This window comes from Chiloscyllium plagiosum, unplaced genomic scaffold (assembly GCF_037043375.1).
Source record: "Chiloscyllium plagiosum isolate Xiang-an unplaced genomic scaffold, Cpla_swu_hap1 HiC_scaffold_38, whole genome shotgun sequence".
Classification (NCBI taxonomy): Eukaryota; Metazoa; Chordata; class Chondrichthyes; order Orectolobiformes; family Hemiscylliidae; genus Chiloscyllium; species Chiloscyllium plagiosum.
In genome coordinates this window covers 60,996,704-61,016,855 of record NW_028270176.1, presented here as the reverse complement: position 1 = coordinate 61,016,855, position 20,152 = coordinate 60,996,704, and the positions used below count along the sequence as shown (strand labels likewise).

The window sequence follows — 20,152 nt, the reverse complement described above, 5'->3', positions numbered from 1 at the left end:
TACAACAAGTCTTTGCCATGACATATATACTCCCCTTGGCTGATTAACTGAAATGTTAGCTCTGAGCTATTCCTTCTGAATTAACATCACAAAGTTACATTGAGAAGGATCTTTGTGAAGTGCCTGTGTTCTGTATCTGTTCTCCCATGTACCCCGCCCTCCGAATACAATACCTTACAAAGCCTTAAACCTGTTTGTCAACTTTCAGCAGAAGCAGCCTCAGGGTATTGAACACAGACTGAATGACTCAGTGACGCTTGGATCAGGTCAAATTCTCAATCAAACAGATGGCTGGGGATATTCAGCAGAATTCAGCAGGTAGCAACGGTGAAGAGAGAGAGGAACAATTCGCATTTCAAGTGACCCTTCCTCAAAACGGTCTGTTCTGATGGAACCTTCCCGCAGAAATCACTGGATTGAAAGGTGAACTCTCTCTCTGTCTCTTTCTCCCTCCCCCTTCAGAGATGCTGCCGGACATGCTAAGTTTCTTCAGCAATCTCTGTATTGATGGTTCAGGTCTCCAGCGCGTCCGTACAGATTGATTTTAGTGTTGAATTCTCAAGCTGGCTCTATTAAAGGGATTGAATCCCTCTGCTACAAAGGAGGATCACTTCCCACAGCTAACAGGTTCGTGATGCCAACATTGTTGGCTAAATCTCAATCAGTACTGAGGGAGTGCTGCACTGTCAGAGGGTCAGTACTGAGGGAATGCTGCACTGTGAGAGGGTCAGTACAGAGGGAGTGCTGCACTGTCAGAGGGTCAGTACTGAGGGAGTGCTGCACTGTCAGAGGGTCAGTACTGAGGGAGTGTTGCACTGTCAGAGGGTCAGTACTGAGGGAGTGCTGCACTGTGAGAGGGTCAGTACAGAGGGAGTGCTGCACTGTCAGAGGGTCAGTACTGGGGGAGCGGTGCACTGTCAGAGGGTCAGTAATGAGGGAGCGCTGCACTGTCAGAGGGTCAGTACTGAGGGAGTGCTGCACTGTCAGAGGGTCAGTACTGAGGGAGTGCTGCACTGTCAGAGGATCAGTACTGAGGGAGTGCTGCACTGTCAGAGGGTTAGTACAGAGAAAGTGCTACACTGTCAAATAGACAGTACTGAGGCACTGCTGGACTGTCAGAGGTGCAGGACCGAGGCAGAGGGTCAGTACTGAGGGAGTGATGCACTGTCAATGGGTCAGTACTGAGGGAGTGCTACACTGTCAATGAGTCAGTACTGAGTGTCATTTGTGATGGAGTGCTGTACTGTCGGAGGTTTTGTCCTGAGATTGGTCCACAATGTCGGAGGGTCAGTATGGGGCTACTTCCACTCTGCCAGAGAGTCAGTACTGAGGGAGCGCATCACTATCAGAGGATCAGTGTGGAGGGAGTGCAGCGTTGTCAAAGGGTCAGTGTGGAGGGAGTACAGCATTTTCAGATGGTCAGTGTGGAGGGAGTGCAGCATTGTCAGAGGGTCAGTGTGGAGGGAGTGTAGCATTGTCAGAGGGTAAGTGTGGAGGGAGTGCAGCATTGTCAGAGGGTCAGTGTGGAGGGAGTGCAGCATTGTCAGAGAGTCAGTATGGAGGGTGTACACCATTGTCAGAGGGTCAGTGTGGAGGGAGTGCTGCATTGTCAGAACGTCAGGATGGAGGGATTGCTGTGCAGGGAGAGGGTCAGTAATGATGAAGTGCGCACTCTCTTAGGGTCAGTACTAATGGATGGCCATGCTGTCAGAGTTTCGCACTGTGAGAGGGTTACTACGGAGGGAGCGCTGCACTGTGAAAGGGTTAGAACTGTGGGAGCAACGCACACTGAGGGGGTTAGTACTGAGGGATCACCACGCTGTGAGGGGTCAGTACTGAGGGAGTGCCATGCTATCTGTCGGATAGTCAGTACTGAATGATTGCTGCATTGCCAGGGGGTCAGTACTGAGAGACTGATGCACACTCAAAGGGACATTACTGAGAGAGAGCTACACGGTCAGTGTGTCAGTTCTGAGGGAGTATTGTTTCAGAGGGTCAGTACTGAGGGAGTGCTGCACTGCCAAAGGGTCAGTACTGAGGCATTGCTGGACTATCAGAAGTGCAGGAATGAGGTAGTGCCGCACTGTCAGATTGTCAGTACTGAGGGAGTTCTGCTCTGCCGGAGGGTTGGTACTGAGAAAATGCGACGTTATCGGAGGGTCAGTACCGAGGGAGTGCTGCACTGTGGAAATGTCAGTACAAAGAGAGTGCTGCAGGGTCAGAGGGTCAGTACTGAGGGAAAGCTGTTGTGTCAGAGCGTCATTTCTGTGGGTGTGCTGCAGGGTCAAAGGAGCAGTGCTGAGGGAGAGCTGCATTGTCAGAGGGTCAGTACTGAGGGAGCGCTGCACTGTCAGAGGATATAGAACATAGAACATAGAACAATACAGCACAGAACAGGCCCTTCGGCCCCCCATGTTGTGCCGAATATTTGTCCTAGCTTAAGCACCCATCCATGTACCTATCCAATTGCCGCTTAAAGGTCACCAAAGATTCTGACTCTGCCACTCCCACAGGCAGCGCATTTCATGCCCCCACCACTCTCTGGGTAAAGAACCCACCCCTGACATCTCCCCTATACCTTCCACCCTTCACCTTAAATTTATGTCCCCTTGTAACACTCTGTTGTACCCGGGGAAAAAGTTTCTGACTGTCTACTCTATCTATTCCCCTGATCATCTTATAAACCTCTATCAAGTCACCCCTCATCCTTCTCCGTTCCAACTAGAAAAGGCCTAGCACTCTCAACCTATCCTTGTACGACCTATTCTCCATTCCAGGCAACATCCTGGTAAATCTTCTCTGCACCCTCTCCAAAGCTTCCACATATTTCCTAAAGTGAGGCGGCCAGCACTGCATACAGTACTCCAAATGTGGCCTAATCAAAGTCCTGTACAGCTGTAACATCACTTCACGACTTTTGAATTCAATCCCTCTGCTAATGAACGCTAATACACACCATAGGCCTTCTTACAAGCTCTATCCACCTGAGTGGCAACTTTCAAAGATCTATGAACATAGACCCCAAGATCCCTCTGCTCCTCCACCTTACTAAGAACCCTACCGTTAACCCTGTATTCCGCATTCTTATTTGTCTTTCCAAAATGGACAAGCTCACACTTGACAGGGTAGAACTCCATCTGCCACTCCTCAGCCCAGCTCTGCATCATATCTAAGTCCCTTTGCAGCCGACAGGGCTGAGGCTTATTCCTCAGCTTCCGTCTGCTCATCCCAAATGAATCCCACTGCCCCACACTCAGCACAGTCATGTGTTCCTTATTTCTGAGCTTCCCAATGCTATTCCACATCCAGAATGACATCCCACACTCCTCCAAATCGTATTGCAGGCTATTTGTCTGGGAACGAGGAGTGCTAAGAGAGGAAATAAAAATCTGAAAGGACTTTACAGTGACATTAAGGGTGAATTGATAATGAGAGAAAGAGTAGGTTGTGGAACACAGTGAGAATGTGTGCATGGACCCAGAGGCTACAGTGAATGGATGCATTTTGTCAATGCTCATTGGGACAGGGACGGTATGAAATCATGGAGATGCTCTGTGATACAATTAAATGAATTCGCATATATATAGAGAGAGAGGTGGTTCTGAGTGGTCTGGCCTTCTTACAACCCATTAAATCTCCAAAGACCGTGGAAATGTATCTCAGTTTACCGAATGAGGGGATGGAGGAAGTAGCAGGGACACTTGCAAACATTTTCAAATCCCCTCTGGCCACAGGAGAGGTGCTGTCGGACTGACCATGTGGTCCTGTTATTCAAGAAGGAACATGGGATATATCAGGCAGCGACAGGCCAGTCAGGCTAATATCGTGGGTGGGACGTCTGTTGGAAGCAATTTTGGGGAGATAGAATTAATCAGCATTTACAGAGACTGGAGTTCATGATGAACAGTCAGAATGGTTGTGTTAAGGGGAGCTCAGGTCTGACCAATGGGATTGCACTTTTTAAGGAGGTGACCAGCTGTGTAAATAAGGGCAATGCTTTCCTGTCGTCTGCTTGGAGGTCAGTCAGGCTTTTATCAGGACCCATACTGGAAACTGATAGTGAACATAAAAACTCAAGATCCAAGGAATTTGGCGCAGAATGCTGAGTAGCAGGAAGCAGACAGTGATGGCCCAATTAGAAATCTCTGTCTGTTCATGTCTCACTGCTGGGGTCTTGCTGATGTGGTTGTTAGAAAAGATTTAGATTTGAATGGTGGATGGTTAATCATTGGGTTCATGAATGATATGAAGATTGGTGGGGTGATAAATACTGAGGAGGTTAGCCTTAGGTTACAGAAGGATGGAGATGGCCTTGTCAGATGGACCGATCAGTGACAACGGGTGAGGTGCCTGAAGACTGGAGGGTGATTAATGATGGGCCATTATTGAAGTAAGGCTGCAAGGAACAGCCATTGAACTATGGAGCTGTGAGCCTGATGGCAGTGGTGGGTAAGCTGTTGGAGGGCATTCTGAGAGACAACTTACATACATTTGGAAAAGCAAGAATTGATTAGGGATGGCCAGCTGGGCTTTGTTTGTGGAAATGATGTGCCCAACTTGATAGAGCTTTTGAAGGGATGACCAAGGAAACAGATGAGAAGGTTTCACATGGGAGATTGCTTAGTAAAAGGTTAGATGAGATGGCATCCAAGGAGAGAGGACAGCACGTTGCCCCAGTGGTTTGATTCTAACTCCCAGTGACTGTCTGTGTGGAGTTTACACATTCTCTCTGTATCTGTGCGGGTTCCCTCAGGGTGATCCAGTTCCCTCCCACTGCCCAAAGATGCCATGGGAAATGCAGCATTACAGGGATAGAGGAGAGGATGTGAGTCTGGGTGGGATGCTGTTCAGACAATCAGTGTGCAGCCAATGGACGGAATGGCTTGCTTCTATACTGCAGGAATTCTAAAATTAATCCAGAGAGACAAGTAATGTTCTGGAGACCTGGGCTCCAATCTTGGACAGGGGCGGATGTGGGTCCTTACAGTCTGAAGGGGTTTGAACACAGTCTGAGGGGGGAGCTGCACTGAGCCCTGAGTCCTGAAGTGTTGAGGATGAGAATGTTTTGGGGAGCTACTATCTGAGGGACTTTGGGGGTTAAACACAACAAAGTGATGAATTCTTCGACATTGAGGGAGCACTTTCTGAGTTATTGAGGGAGCACTTTCTGAGGTACTGAGGTATCACTTTCTGAGGTATTGAGGGAGCATTTTCAGAAGTGTTGAGGGACAACTATCTGAGGTAATGAGGGAGCACTTTCAGAGGTATTGAGGGACAACTATCTGAGGTATTGAGGGAGCACTTTCAGAGGTATTGAGGGAGCACTATCTGAGTTATTGAGGGAGAACTATCTGGGGTATTTAGGGGGCACTTTCAGAGGTATTGAGGGAGCACTATCTGAAGTATTGAGGGAGCAATTTCTGAGGTACTGAGGGAGAACTATCTTAGGTACTGAGAGAACACTTTCTGAGGTATTGAGGGAGCACTTTCTGAGGTACTGAGGTATCACTTTCTGAGGTATTGAGGGAGCACTTTCAGAGGTATTGAGGGACAACTATCTGAGGTATTGAGGGAGCACTTTCTGAGGTATTGAGGGAGCACTTTCTGAGGAACTGAGGGAGCACTATCTGAGGTACTGAGGGACCACTTTCTGAAGTATTGAGGGAGCACTTTCTGAGGTACTGAGGGAGAACTATCTGAGGTACTGAGGGAGAACTATATGAGGTACTGAGGGAGAACTATCTGAGGTACTCAGGGACCACTTTCTGAAGTATTGAGGGAGCATTTTCTGAGGTACTGAGGGAGAACTATCTTAGGTACTGAGGGAACACTTGCTGAGGTATTGAGGGAGCACTTTCTGAAGTACTGAGGGAGCACTATCTGAGGTACTGAGCGAGAAATATCTGACGTTCTTTGGGAGCACTTTCAGAGGTATTGAGGGACAACTATCTGAGGTATTGAGGGAGCACTTTCTGAGGTACTGAGGGAGAACTATATGAGGTACTGAGGGAGAACTATCTGAGGTACTCAGGGAGCACTTTCTGAAGTATTGAGGGAGCACTTTCTGAGGTACTGAGGGAGAACTATCTTAGGTACTGAGGGAACACTTGCTGAGGTATTGAGGGAGCACTTTCTGAAGTACTGAGGGAGCACTATCTGAGGTACTGAGCGAGAAATATCTGACGTTCTTTGGGAGCACTTTCAGAGGTATTGAGGGACAACTATCTGAGGTATTGAGGGAGCACTTTCTGAGGTATTGAGGGAGCACCTTCTGAGGTCCTGAGGGAGCACTATCTGAGGTACTGAGGGAACACTTTCTGAAGTACTGAGGAAGCACTATCTGAGGTACTGAGGGAGAACTCTCTGAGGTATTGATGGAGCATTTTCTGAGGTATTGAGGGAGCACTTTGTGAGGTACTGAGGTATCACTTTCTGAGGTATTGAGGGAGCACTTTCAGTGGTATTGAGGGACAACTATCTGAGGTATTGAGGGAGCACTTTCTGAGGTACTGAGGGAGCACTATCTGAGGTACTGAGGGACCACTTTCTGAAGTATTGAGGGAGCGCTTTATGAGGTACTGAGGGAGAACTATCTGAGGTACTTAGGGAGAACTATCTGCGGTACTCAGGGACCACTTTCTGAAGTATTGAGGGAGCACTTTCTGAGGTACTGAGGGAGAACTATCTTAGGTACTGAGGGAACACTTTCTGAGGTATTGAGGGAGCACTTTCTGAAGTACTGAGGGAGCACTATCTGAGGTACTGAGGGTGAAATACCTGACGTTTTTTGGGAGCACTTTCTGAGGTATTGAGGGAGCAATATCTGAGGTACTGAGGGAGAACTATCTGAGGTACAGAGGGAGCAATTTCTGAGTTATTGAGGAACACTATCTGAGGTACTGAGAGAGAACTATCTGAGGTACCGAGGAAGCACTTTCTGAGGTATTGAGGGAGCTCTTTATGTGGTATTGACGAAGCACTTTCTGAGGTATTGAGGAAGCACTTTCTGAGGGACGAAGGGAGAATTATCTGAGGTACTGAGGGATCACTTTCTGATGTATTGAGGGAGCACTTTCTGAGGTACTGAGGGAGCACTATCTGAGGTACTGCGGGAGCACTTTCTGAAGTACTGAGGAAGCACTATCTGAGGTACTGAGGGAGAACTATCTGAGGTATTGATGGAGCATTTTCTGAGGTATTGAGGGAGCACTTTCTGAGGTACTGCGGTATACTTTCTGAGGTATTGAGGGAGCACTTTCAGAGGTATTGAGGGACAACTATCTGAGGTATTGAGGGAGCACTTTCTGAGGTATTGAGGGAGCACTTTCTGAGGTACTGAGGGAGCACTATCTGAGGTACTGAGGGACCACTTTCTGAAGTATTGAGGGAGCACTTTCTGAGGAACTAGGGGAGAACTATCTGCGGTACTCAGGGACCACTTTCTGAAGTATTGAGGGAGCACTTTCTGAGGTACTGAGGGAGAACTATCTTAGGTACTGAGGGAACACTTTCTGAGGTATTCAGGGAGCACTTTCTGAAGTACTGAGGGAGCACTATCTGAGGTACTGAGGGAGAAATACCTGACGTTCTTTGGGAGCACTTTCTGAGGTATTGAGGGAGCAATATCTGAGATACTGAGGGAGAACTATCTTAGGTACTCAGGGAGCAATTTCTGAGTTATTGAGGAACACTATCTGAGGTACTGAGAGAGAACTATCTGAGGTACTGAGGGAGCACTTTCTGAGGTATTGAGGGAGCTCTTTCTGAGGTATTGAGGAAGCACTTTCTGAGGTACTGAGGCAGAATTATCTGAGGTACTGAGGGAGCACTTTCTGATGTATTGAGGGAGCACTATCTGAGGCATTGAGGTAGCACTATCTGAGGCACTGATGGAACACATTCTGAGGTATTGAGGGAGCACTTTCTGAGGTATAGAGGGAGCACTTTCTGAGGTATTGATGAAGCACTTTCTGAGGTATTGAGGATGCACTCTCTGAGATATTGAGGGAGAACGACCTGAGGTTTTGATGGAGCACATACTGAGGTATTGAGGGAGCACGTTCTGAGGTACTGAGGGAGAATTATCTGAGGTACTGAGGGAGAACAGTCTGAGGTACTGAGGGAGCACTTTCTGAGGTATTGAGGGAGTACTATCTGAGGTATTGAGGGAACACTATCTGAGGCACTGAGGGAGCACTTTCTGAGGTATTGAGGGAGCACTTTAAGAGGTATTGAGGGACAACTATCTGAGGTATTGAGGGAGCACTTCCTGAGGTATTGAGGGAGCACTTTCTGAAGTACTGAGGGACCACTTTCTGAAGTATTGAGGGAGCACTTTCTGAGGTACTGAGGGAGCACTATCTGAGGTACTGAGGGACCACTTTCTGAAGTATTGAGGGAGCACTTTCTGAGGTACTGAGAGAGAACTATCTGAGGTACTGAGGGAGAACTATCTGAGGTACTCAGGGACCACTTTCTGAGAAATTGAGGAAGCACTTTCTGAGGTAATGAGGGAAAAATATCTGAGGTATTGAGCGAGCACTTTCTGAGGTATTGAGGGAGCATTATCTGAGGTATTGAGGGGGCACTTTCTGAGGTATTGAGGAAGCACTTTCTGTGGTATTGAGGAAGCACTTTCTGAGGTACTGAGGGAGAACTATCTGAGGTATTGAGCGAGCACTTTCTGAGGTATTGAGGAAGCACCTTCTGTGGTACTGAGGGAAAACTATCTGAGGCATTGCGGGAGCACTATCTGAGGTACCGAGGGAGGAATATCTAAGGAATTGAGGGAGCACTTTCTGAGGTATTGAGGGATCACTTTCTGAGGAATTGAGGAAGCACTTTCTGAGGTATTGAGGGAGCACTTTCTGAGGTATTGAGGGAGCACTTTCTGAGGTACTGAGGGAGCACTATCTGAGGTACTGTGGGACCACTAAATGAAGTATTGAGGGAGCACTTTCTGAGGTACTGAGGGAGAGCTATCTGAGGTACTGAGGGAGAACCACCTGAGGTACTCAGGGACCACTTTCTGAAGTATTGAGGGAGCACTTTCTGAGGTACTGAGGGAGAACTATCTTAGGTACTGAGGGAACACTTTCTGAGGTATTGAGGGAGCACTTTCTGAAGTACTGAGGGAGCACTATCTGAGGTACTGAGGGAAAAATACCTGACGTTCTTTGGGAGTACTTTCTGAGGTATTGAGGGAGCAATATCTGAGGTACTGAGGGAGAACTATCTTAGGTACTCAGGGAGCAATTTCTGAGTTATTGAGGAACACTATCTGAGGTACTGAGAGAGAACTATCTGAGGTACTGAGGGAGCACTTTCTGAGGTATTGAGGGAGCTCTTTCTGAGGTCTTGAGGAAGCACTTTCTGTGGTACTGAGGCAGAAATATCTGAGGTACTGAGGGAGCACTTTCTGATGTATTGAGGGAGCACTATCTGAGGCATTGAGGGAGCACTATCTGAGGCACTGATGGAACACATTCTGAGGTATTGAGGGAGCACTTTCTGAGGTATAGAGGGAGCACTTTCTGAGGTATTGATGAAGCACTTTCAGAGGTACTGAGGATGCACTCTCTGAGATATTGAGGGAGAACGATCTGAGGTTTTGATGGAGCACATACTGAGGTATTGAGGGAGCACGTTCTGAGGTACTGAGGGAGAATTATCTGAGGTACTGAGGGAGAACAGTCTGAGGTATTGAGGGAGTACTATCTGAGGCATTGAGGGAGCACTATCTGAGGCACTGAGGGAGCACTTTCTGAGGTATTAAGGGAGCACTTTAAGAGGTATTGAGGGACAAGTATCTGAGGTATTGAGGGAGCACTTTCTGAGGTATTGAGGGAGCACTTTCTGAGGTACTGAGGGACCACTTTCTGAAGTATTGAGGGAGCACTTTCTGAGGTATTGAGGGAGCACTATCTGAGGTACTGAGGGACCACTTTCTGAAGTATTGAGGGAGCACTTTCTGAGGTACTGAGGGAGAACTATCTGAAGTACTGAGGGAGAAATATCTGAGGTACTCAGGGACCACTTTCTGAGAAATTGAGGAAGCACTTTCTGAGGTAATGAGGGAAAACTATCTGAGGTATTGAGCGAGCAATTTCTGAGGTATTGAGGGAGCATTATCTGAGGTATTGAGGGGGCTCTTTCTGAGATACTGAAGGAGAAGTATCTGAGGAACTGATGGAGCACTTTCTGAGGTATTCAGGGAGCACACTCTGAGGTACTGAGGGACCACTTTCTGAAGTATTGAGGGAGCACTTTCTGAGGTACTGAGGGAGCACTATCTGAGGTACTGAGGGACCACTTTCTGAAGTATTGAGGGAGCACTTTCTGAGGTACTGAGGGAGAACTATCAGAAGTACTGAGGGAGAAATATCTGAGGTACTCAGGGACCACTTTCTGAGAAATTGAGGAATCACTTTCTGAGGTAATGAGGGAAAACTATCTGAGGTATTGAGCGAGCACTTTCTGAGGTATTGAGGGAGCATTATCTGAGGTATTGAGGAGGCACTTTCTGAGGTATTGAGGAAGCACTTTCTGTGGTATTGAGGAAGCACTTTCTGAGGTACTGAGGGAGAACTATCTGAGGTATTGAGCGAGCACTTTCTGAGGTATTGAGGAAGCACCTTCTGTGGTACTGAGGGAAAACTATCTGAGGCATTGCGGGAGCACTATCTGAGGTACCGAGGGAGGACTATCTAAGGAATTGAGGGAGCACTTTCTGAGGTATTGAGGGAGCACTTTCTGAGGTATAGAGGGAGCACTTTCTGAGGTATTGATGAAGCACTTTCTGAGGTACTGAGGATGCACTCTCTGAGATATTGAGGGAGAACGATCTGAGGTTTTGATGGAGCACATACTGAGGTATTGAGGGAGCACGTTCTGAGGTACTGAGGGAGAATTATCTGAGGTACTGAGGGAGAACAGTCTGAGGTATTGAGGGAGTACTATCTGAGGCATTGAGGGAGCACTATCTGAGGCACTGAGGGAGCACTTTCTGAGGTATTAAGGGAGCACTTTAAGAGGTATTGAGGGACAAGTATCTGAGGTATTGAGGGAGCACTTTCTGAGGTATTGAGGGAGCACTTTCTGAGGTACTGAGGGACCACTTTCTGAAGTATTGAGGGAGCACTTTCTGAGGTATTGAGGGAGCACTATCTGAGGTACTGAGGGACCACTTTCTGAAGTATTGAGGGAGCACTTTCTGAGGTACTGAGGGAGAACTATCTGAAGTACTGAGGGAGAAATATCTGAGGTACTCAGGGACCACTTTCTGAGAAATTGAGGAAGCACTTTCTGAGGTAATGAGGGAAAACTATCTGAGGTATTGAGCGAGCAATTTCTGAGGTATTGAGGGAGCATTATCTGAGGTATTGAGGGGGCTCTTTCTGAGATACTGAAGGAGAAGTATCTGAGGAACTGATGGAGCACTTTCTGAGGTATTCAGGGAGCACACTCTGAGGTACTGAGGGACCACTTTCTGAAGTATTGAGGGAGCACTTTCTGAGGTACTGAGGGAGCACTATCTGAGGTACTGAGGGACCACTTTCTGAAGTATTGAGGGAGCACTTTCTGAGGTACTGAGGGAGAACTATCAGAAGTACTGAGGGAGAAACATCTGAGGTACACAGGGACCACTTTCTGAGAAATTGAGGAATCACTTTCTGAGGTAATGAGGGAAAACTATCTGAGGTATTGAGCGAGCACTTTCTGAGGTATTGAGGGAGCATTATCTGAGGTATTGAGGAGGCACTTTCTGAGGTATTGAGGAAGCACTTTCTGTGGTATTGAGGAAGCACTTTCTGAGGTACTGAGGGAGAACTATCTGAGGTATTGAGCGAGCACTTTCTGAGGTATTGAGGAAGCACCTTCTGTGGTACTGAGGGAAAACTATCTGAGGCATTGCGGGAGCACTATCTGAGGTACCGAGGGAGGACTATCTAAGGAATTGAGGGAGCACTTTCTGAGGTATTGAGGGAGCACTTTCTGAGGAATTGAGGAAGCACTTTCTGAGGTATTGAGGGAGCACTTTCTGAGGTATTGAGGGAGCACTTTCTGTGGTACTGAGCGAGCACTATCTGAGGTACTGAGGGACCACTTTTTGAAGTATTGAGGGAGCACTTTCTGAGGTACTGAGGGAGAACTATCTGAGGTACTGAGGGAGAACCACCTGACGTACTCAGGGACCACTTTCTGAAGTATTGAGGGAGCACTTTCTGAGGTACTGAGGGAGATCTATCTTAGGTACTGAGGGAACACTTTCTGAGGTATTGAGGGAGCACTTTCTGAAGTACTGAGGGAGCACTATCTGAGGTACTGAGGGAGAAATACCTGACGTTCTTTGGGAGCACTTTCTGAGGTATTGAGGGAGCGATATCTGAGGTACTGAGGGAGAACTATCTTAGGTACTCAGGGAGCAATTTCTGAGTTATTGAGGAACACTATCTGAGGTACTGAGAGAGAACTATCTGAGGTACTGAGGGAGCAATTTCTGAGGTATTCAGGGAGCTCTTTCTGAGGTATTGAGGAAGCATTTTCTGTGGTACTGAGAAAGAATTATCAGAGGTACTGAGGGAGCAAATTCTGATGTATTGAGGGAGCACCATCTGAGGCATTGAGGGAGCACTATCTGAGGCACTGATGGAACACATTCTGAGGTATTGAGGGAGCACTTTCTGAGGTATTGAGGGAGCACTTTCTGAGGTATTGATGAAGCACTTTCTGAGGTATTGAGGATGCACTCTCTGAGATATTGAGGGAGAACGATCTGAGGTTTTGATGGAACACATTCTGAGGTATTGAGGGAGCACTTTCTGAGGTACTGAGGGAGAATTATCTGAGGTACTGAGGGAGAACAGTCTGAGGTATTGAGGGAGTACTATCTGAGGCATTGAGGGAGCACTATCTGAGGCACTGAGGGAGCACTTTCTGAGGTATTAAGGGAGCACTTTAAGAGGTATTGAGGGACAAGTATCTGAGGTATTGAGGGAGCACTTTCTGAGGTATTGAGGGAGCACTTTCTGAGGTACTGAGGGAGCACTATCTGAGGTACTGAGGGACCACTTTCTGAAGTATTGAGGGAGCACTTTCTGAGGTACTGAGGGAGAACTATCTGAAGTACTGAGGGAGAAATATCTGAGGTACTCAGGGACCACTTTCTGAGAAATTGAGGAAGCACTTTCTGAGGTAATGAGGGAAAACTATCTGAGGTATTGAGCGAGCAATTTCTGAGGTATTGAGGGAGCATTATCTGAGGTATTCAGGGGGCACTTTCTGAGGTACTGAAGGAGACGTATCTGAGGAACTGAGGGAGCACTTTCTGAGGTATTCAGGGAGCACACTCTGAGGTACTGAGGGAGAACTATCTGAGGAATTGAGGGAGCAGTTTCTGAAGTATTGAGGAAGCACTCTCTGAGGTACTGAGGGAGAACTATCTGAGGTATTGAGCGAGCACTTTCTGAGGTATTGAGGAAGCACTTTCTGTGGTACTGAGGGAAAACTATCTGAGGTACTGAGGGAGAACTATCTGAGGTATTGACGAAGCACTTTCTGAACTATTGAGGGAGCACTATCTGAGGCATTGCGGGAGCACTATCTGAGGTACCGAGGGAGGACTATCTAAGGAATTGAGGGAGCACTTTCTGAGGTATTGAGGGAGCATTTTCTGAGGAATTGAGGAATCACTTTCTGAGGTATTGAGGGAGCACTTTCTGATGTACTCAGTGACCAATTTCTGAGGTATTGAGGGAGCACTATCTGAGGAATTGAGGGAGCACTTTCTGAAGTACTGAGGAAGCACTATCTGAGGTACTGAGGGAGAACTATCTGAGGTATTGATGGAGCATTTTCTGAGGTATTGAGGGAGCACTTTCTGAGGTATTGAGGGAGCACTTTCAGAGGTATTGAGGGACAACTATCTGAGGTATTGAGGGAGCACTTTCTGAGGTATTGAGGGAGCACTTTCTGAGGTACTGAGGGAGCACTATCTAAGGTACTGAGGGACCACTTTCTGAAGTATTGAGGGAGCACTTTCTGAGGTACTGAGGGAGAACTATCTGAGGTACTTAGGGAGAACTATCTGCGGTACTCAGGGACCACTTTCTGAAGTATTGAGGGAGCACTTTCTGAGGTACTGAGGGAGAACTATTTTAGGTACTGAAGGAACACTTTCTGAGGTATTGAGGGAGCACTTTCTGAAGTACTGAGGGAGCACTATCTGAGGCATTGCGGGAGCACTATCTGAGGTACCGAGGGAGGATTATCTGAGGAATTGAGGGAGCACTTTCTGAGGTATTGAGGGAGCACTTTCTGAGGTATTGAGGGAGCACTTTCTGAGGAATTGAGGAAGCACTTTCTGAGGTATTGAGGGAGCACTTTCTGATGTACTCAGTGACCAATTTCTGAGGTATTGAGGGAGCACTTTCTGAGGTACTGAGGTATCACTTTCTGAGGTATTGAAGGAGCACTTTCAGAGGTATTGAGGGACAACTATCTGAGGTATTGACGGAGCGCTTTCTGAGGTATTGAGGGAGCACATTCTGAGGTACTGAGGGAGCACTATCTGAGGTACTGAGGGACCACTTTCTGAAGTATTGAGGGAGCACTTTCTGAGGTACTGAGGGAGAACTATCTGAGGTACTTAGGGAGAACTATCTGCGGTACTCAGGGACCACTTTCTGAAGTATTGAGGGAGCACTTTCTGAGGTACTGAGGGAGAACTATCTTAGGTACTGAGGGAACACTTTCTGAGGTATTGGGGGAGCACTTTCTGAAGTACTGAGGGAGCACTATCTGAGGTACTGAGGGTGAAATACCTGACGTTTTTTGGGAGCACTTTCTGAGGTATTGAGGGAGCAATATCTGAGGTACTGAGGGAGAACTATCTGAGGTACAGAGGGAGCAATTTCTGAGTTATTGAGGAACACTATCTGAGGTACTGAGAAAGCACTTTCTGAGGTATTGAGGGAGCTCTTTCTGAGGTATTGACGAATCACTTTCTGAGGTATTGAGGAAGCACTTTCTGAGGTACTAAGGGAGAATTATCTGACGTACTGAGGGAGCACTTTCTGATGTATTGAGGGAACACTTTCTGAGGTCCTGAGGGAGCACTATCTGAGGTACTGCGGGAGCACTTTCTGAAGTACTGAGGAAGCACTATCTGAGGTACTGAGGGAGAACTATCTGAGGTATTGATGGAGCATTTTCTGAGGTATTGAGGGAGCACTTTCTGAGGTACTGAGGTATCACCTTCTGAGGTATTGAGGGAGCACTTTCAGAGGTATTGAGGGACAACTATCTGAGGTATTGAGGGAGCACTTTCTGAGGTATTGAGGGAGAACTTTCTGAGGTAGTGAGGGAGCACTATCTGAGGTACTGAGGGACCACTTTCTGAAGTATTGAGGGAGCACTTTCTGAGGTACTGAGGGAGAACTATCTGAGGTACTGAGGGAGAACTATCTGAGGTACTCAGGGACCACTTTCTGAAGTATTGAGGGAGCACTTTCTGAGGTACTGAGGGAGAACTATCTTAGGTACTGAGGGAACACTTTCTGAGGTATTGAGGGAGCACTTTCTGAAGTACTGAGGGAGCACTATCTGAGGTACTGAGGGAGAAATACCTGACGTTCTTTGGGAGCACTTTCTGAGGTATTGAGGGAGCAATATCTGAGGTACTGAGGGAAAACTATCCTAGGTACTCAGGGAGCAATTTCTGAGTTATTGAGAAACACTATCTGAGGTACTGAGAGAGAACTATCTGAGGTACTGAGGGAGTACTTTCTGAGGTATTGAGGGAGCTCTTTCTGAGGTATTGACGAAGCACTTTCTGAGGTATTGAGGAAGCACTTTCTGAGGTACTGAGGGAGTATTATCTGAGGTACTGAGGGAGCACTTTCTGATGTATTGAGGGAGCACTATCTGAGGCATTGTGGGAGCACTATCTGAGGCACTGATGGAACACATTCTGAGGTATTGAGGGAGCACTTTCTGAGGTAATGAGGGAGCACTTTCTGAGGTATTGATGAAGCACTTTCTGAGGTATTGAGGATGCACTCTCTGAGATATTGAGGGAGAACGATCTGAGGTTTTGATGGAACACATTCTGAGGTATTGAGGGAGCACTATCTGAGATACTGAGGGAGAATTATCTGAGGTAGTGAGGGAGAACAGTCTGAGGTACTGAGGGAGCACTTTCTGAGGTATTGAGGGAGTACTATCTGAGGTATTGAGGGAGGACTATCTGAGGCACTGAGGGAGCACTTTCTGAGGTATTGAGGGAGCACTTTAAGAGTTATTGAGGGACAACTATCTGAGGTATTGAGGGAGCACTTTCTGAGGTACTGAGGGACCACTTTCTGAAGTATTGAGGGAGCAATTTCTGAGGTACTGAGGGAGCACTATCTGAGGTACTGAGGGACCACTTTCTGAAGTATTGAGGGAGCACTTTCTGAGGTACTGAGGGAGAACTATCTGAGGTACTGCGGGAGAACTATCTGAGGTACTCAGGGACCACCTTCTTAGAAATTGAGGATGCAGTTTCTGAGGTAATGAGGGAAAACTATCTGAGGTATTGAGCGAGCACTTTCTGAGGTATTGAGGGAGCATTATCTGAGGTATTGAGGGGGCACTTTCTGAGGTATTGAGGAAGCACTTTCTGAGGTATTGAGGAAGCACTTTCTGAGGTACTGAAGGAGAAGTATCTGAGGAACTGAGGGATCACTTTCTGAGGTATTCAGGGAGCACACTCTGAGGTACTGAGGGAGAACTATCTGAGGAATTGAGGGAGCAGTTTCTGAAGTATTGAGGAAGCACTCTCTGAGGTACTGAGGGAGAACTATCTGAGGTATTGAGCGAGCACTTTCTGAGGTATTGAGGAAGCACTTTCTGTGGTACTGAGGGAAAACTATCTGAAGTACTGAGGGAGAACTATCTGAGGTATTGACGAAGCACTTTCCGAGCTATTGAGGGAGCACTATCTGAGGCATTGCGGGAGCACTATCTGAGGTATTGAGGGAGCACTTTCTGAGGTAGTGAGGGAGCACTCTCTGAGGAATTGAGGAAGCACTTTCTGAGGTATTGAGGGAGCACTATCTGAGGAACTGAGGGAGCACTTTCTGAAGTACTGAGGAAGCACTATCTGAGGTACTGAGGGAGCACTATCTAAGGTACTGAGGGACCACTTTCTGAAGTATTGAGGGAGCACTTTCTGAGGTACTGAGGGAGAACTATCTGAGGTACTTAGGGAGAACTATCTGCGGTACTCAGGGACCACTTTCTGAAGTATTGAGGGAGCACTTTCTGAGGTCCTGAGGGAGAACTATTTTAGGTACTGAAGGAACACTTTCTGAGGTATTGAGGGAGCACTTTCTGAAGTACTGAGGGAGCACTATCTGAGTACTGAGGGAGAAATACCTGACCTTTTTTGGGAGCACTTTCTGAAGTATTGAGGAAGCACTCTCTGAGATACTGAGGGAGAATTATCTGAGGTATTGAGCGAGCACTTTCTGAGGTATTGAGGAAGCACTTTCTGTGGTACTGAGGGAAAACTATCTGAGGTACTGAGGGAGAACTATCTGAGGTATTGACGAAGCACTTTCTGAGCTATTGAGGGAGCACTATCTGAGGCATTGCGGGAGCACGATCTGAGGTACCGAGGGAGGACTATCTAAGGAATTGAGGGAGCACTTTCTGTGGTATTGAGGGAGCACTTTCTGAGGAATTGAGGAAGCACTTTCTGAGGTATTGAGGGAGCACTTTCTGATGTACTCAGTGACCAATTTCTGAGGTATTGAGGGAGCACTATCTGAGGAACTGAGGGAGCACTTTTTGAAGTACTGAGGAAGCACTATCTGAGGTACTGAGGGAGAACTATCTGAGGTATTGATGGAGCATTTTCTGAGGTATTGAGGGAGCACTTTCTGAGGTACTGAGGGAGCACTTTCAGAGGTATTGAGGGACAACTATCTGAGGTATTGAGGGAGCACTTTCTGAGGTATTGAGGGAGCATTTTCTGAGGTACTGAGGGAGCACTATCTGAGGTACTGAGGGACCACTTTCTGAAGTATTGTGGGAGCACTTTCTGAGGTACTGAGGGAGAACTATCTGAGGTATTGACGAAGCACTTTCTGAGCTATTGACGGAGCACTATCTGAGGCATTGCGGGAGCACTATCTGAGGTACCGAGGGAGGATTATCTGAGGAATTGAGGGAGCACTTTCTGAGGTATTGAGGGAGCACTTTCTGAGGTATTGAGGGAGCACTTTCTGAGGAATTGAGGAAGCACTTTCTGAGGTATTGAGGGAGCACTTTCTGATGTACTCAGTGACCAATTTCTGAGGTATTGAGGGAGCACTTTCTGAGGTACTGAGGTATCACTTTCTGAGGTATTGAGGGAGCACTTTCAGAGGTATTGAGGGACAACTATCTGAGGTATTGACGGAGCGCTTTCTGAGGTATTGAGGGAGCACATTCTGAGGTACTGAGGGAGCACTATCTGAGGTACTGAGGGACCACTTTCTGAAGTATTGACGGAGCACTTTCTGAGGTACTGAGGGAGAACTATCTGAGGTACTTAGGGAGAACTATCTGCGGTACTCAGGGACCACTTTCTGAAGTATTGAGGGAGCACTTTCTGAGGTACTGAGGGAGAACTATCTTAGGTACTGAGAAATCACTTTCTGAGGTATTGAGGGAGCACTTTCTGAAGTACTGAGGGAGCACTATCTGAGGTACTGAGGGAGAAATACCTGACGTTTTTTGGGAGCACTTTCTGAGGTATTGAGGGAGCAATATCTGAGGTACTGAGGGAGAACTATCTGAGGTACAGAGGGAGCAATTTCTGAGTTATTGAGGAACACTATCTGAGGTACTGAGAAAGCACTTTCTGAGGTATTGAGGGAGCTCTTTCTGAGGTATTGACGAATCACTTTCTGAGGTATTGAGGAAGCACTTTCTGAGGTACTAAGGGAGAATTATCTGACGTACTGAGGGAGCACTTTCTGATGTATTGAGGGAACACTTTCTGAGGTCCTGAGGGAGCACTATCTGAGGTACTGCGGGAGCACTTTCTGAAGTACTGAGGAAGCACTATCTGAGGTACTGAGGGAGAACTATCTGAGGTATTGATGGAGCATTTTCTGAGGTATTGAGGGAGCACTTTCTGAGGTACTGAGGTATCACCTTCTGAGGTATTGAGGGAGCACTTTCAGAGGTATTGAGGGACAACTATCTGAGGTATTGAGGGAGCACTTTCTGAGGTATTGAGGGAGAACTTTCTGAGGTACTGAGGGAGCACTATCTGAGGTACTGAGGGACCACTTTCTGAAGTATTGAGGGAGCACTTTCTGAGGTACTGAGGGAGAACTATCTTAGGTACTGAGGGAACACTTTCTGAGGTATTGAGGGAGCACTTTCTGAAGTACTGAGGGAGCACTATCTGAGGTACTGAGGGAGAAATACCTGACGTTTTTTGGGAGCACTTTCTGAGGTATTGAGGGAGCAATATCTGAGGTACTGAGGGAGAACTATCTGAGGTACAGAGGGAGCAATTTCTGAGTTATTGAGGAACACTATCTGAGGTACTGAGAAAGCACTTTCTGAGGTATTGAGGGAGCTCTTTCTGAGGTATTGACGAATCACTTTCTGAGGTATTGAGGAAGCACTTTCTGAGGTACTAAGGGAGAATTATCTGACGTACTGAGGGAGCACTTTCTGATGTATTGAGGGAACACTTTCTGAGGTCCTGAGGGAGCACTATCTGAGGTACTGCGGGAGCACTTTCTGAAGTACTGAGGAAGCACTATCTGAGGTACTGAGGGAGAACTATCTGAGGTATTGATGGAGCATTTTCTGAGGTATTGAGGGAGCACTTTCTGAGGTACTGAGGTATCACCTTCTGAGGTATTGAGGGAGCACTTTCAGAGGTATTGAGGGACAACTATCTGAGGTATTGAGGGAGCACTTTCTGAGGTATTGAGGGAGAACTTTCTGAGGTACTGAGGGAGCACTATCTGAGGTACTGAGGGACCACTTTCTGAAGTATTGAGGGAGCACTTTCTGAGGTACTGAGGGAGAACTATCTGAGGTACTGAGGAAGAACTATCTGAGGTACTCAGGGACCACTTTCTGAAGTATTGAGGGAGCACTT

At 47.1% G+C, this 20,152-nt stretch overlaps 1 long non-coding RNA gene across 1 annotated transcript in view; it reads left to right on the top strand.

Moving 5' to 3' along the window:
- Window positions 1–311: 311 nt before the first annotated feature.
- The window catches only part of LOC148139537 (uncharacterized), a 165,985-nt gene continuing 146,144 nt past the window's right edge, over window positions 312–20,152 (top strand). The window contains exon 1 of the long non-coding RNA XR_015753592.1: window positions 312–423. This is a non-coding gene — a long non-coding RNA (uncharacterized LOC148139537). The remainder of the gene's footprint in view (window positions 424–20,152) is intronic.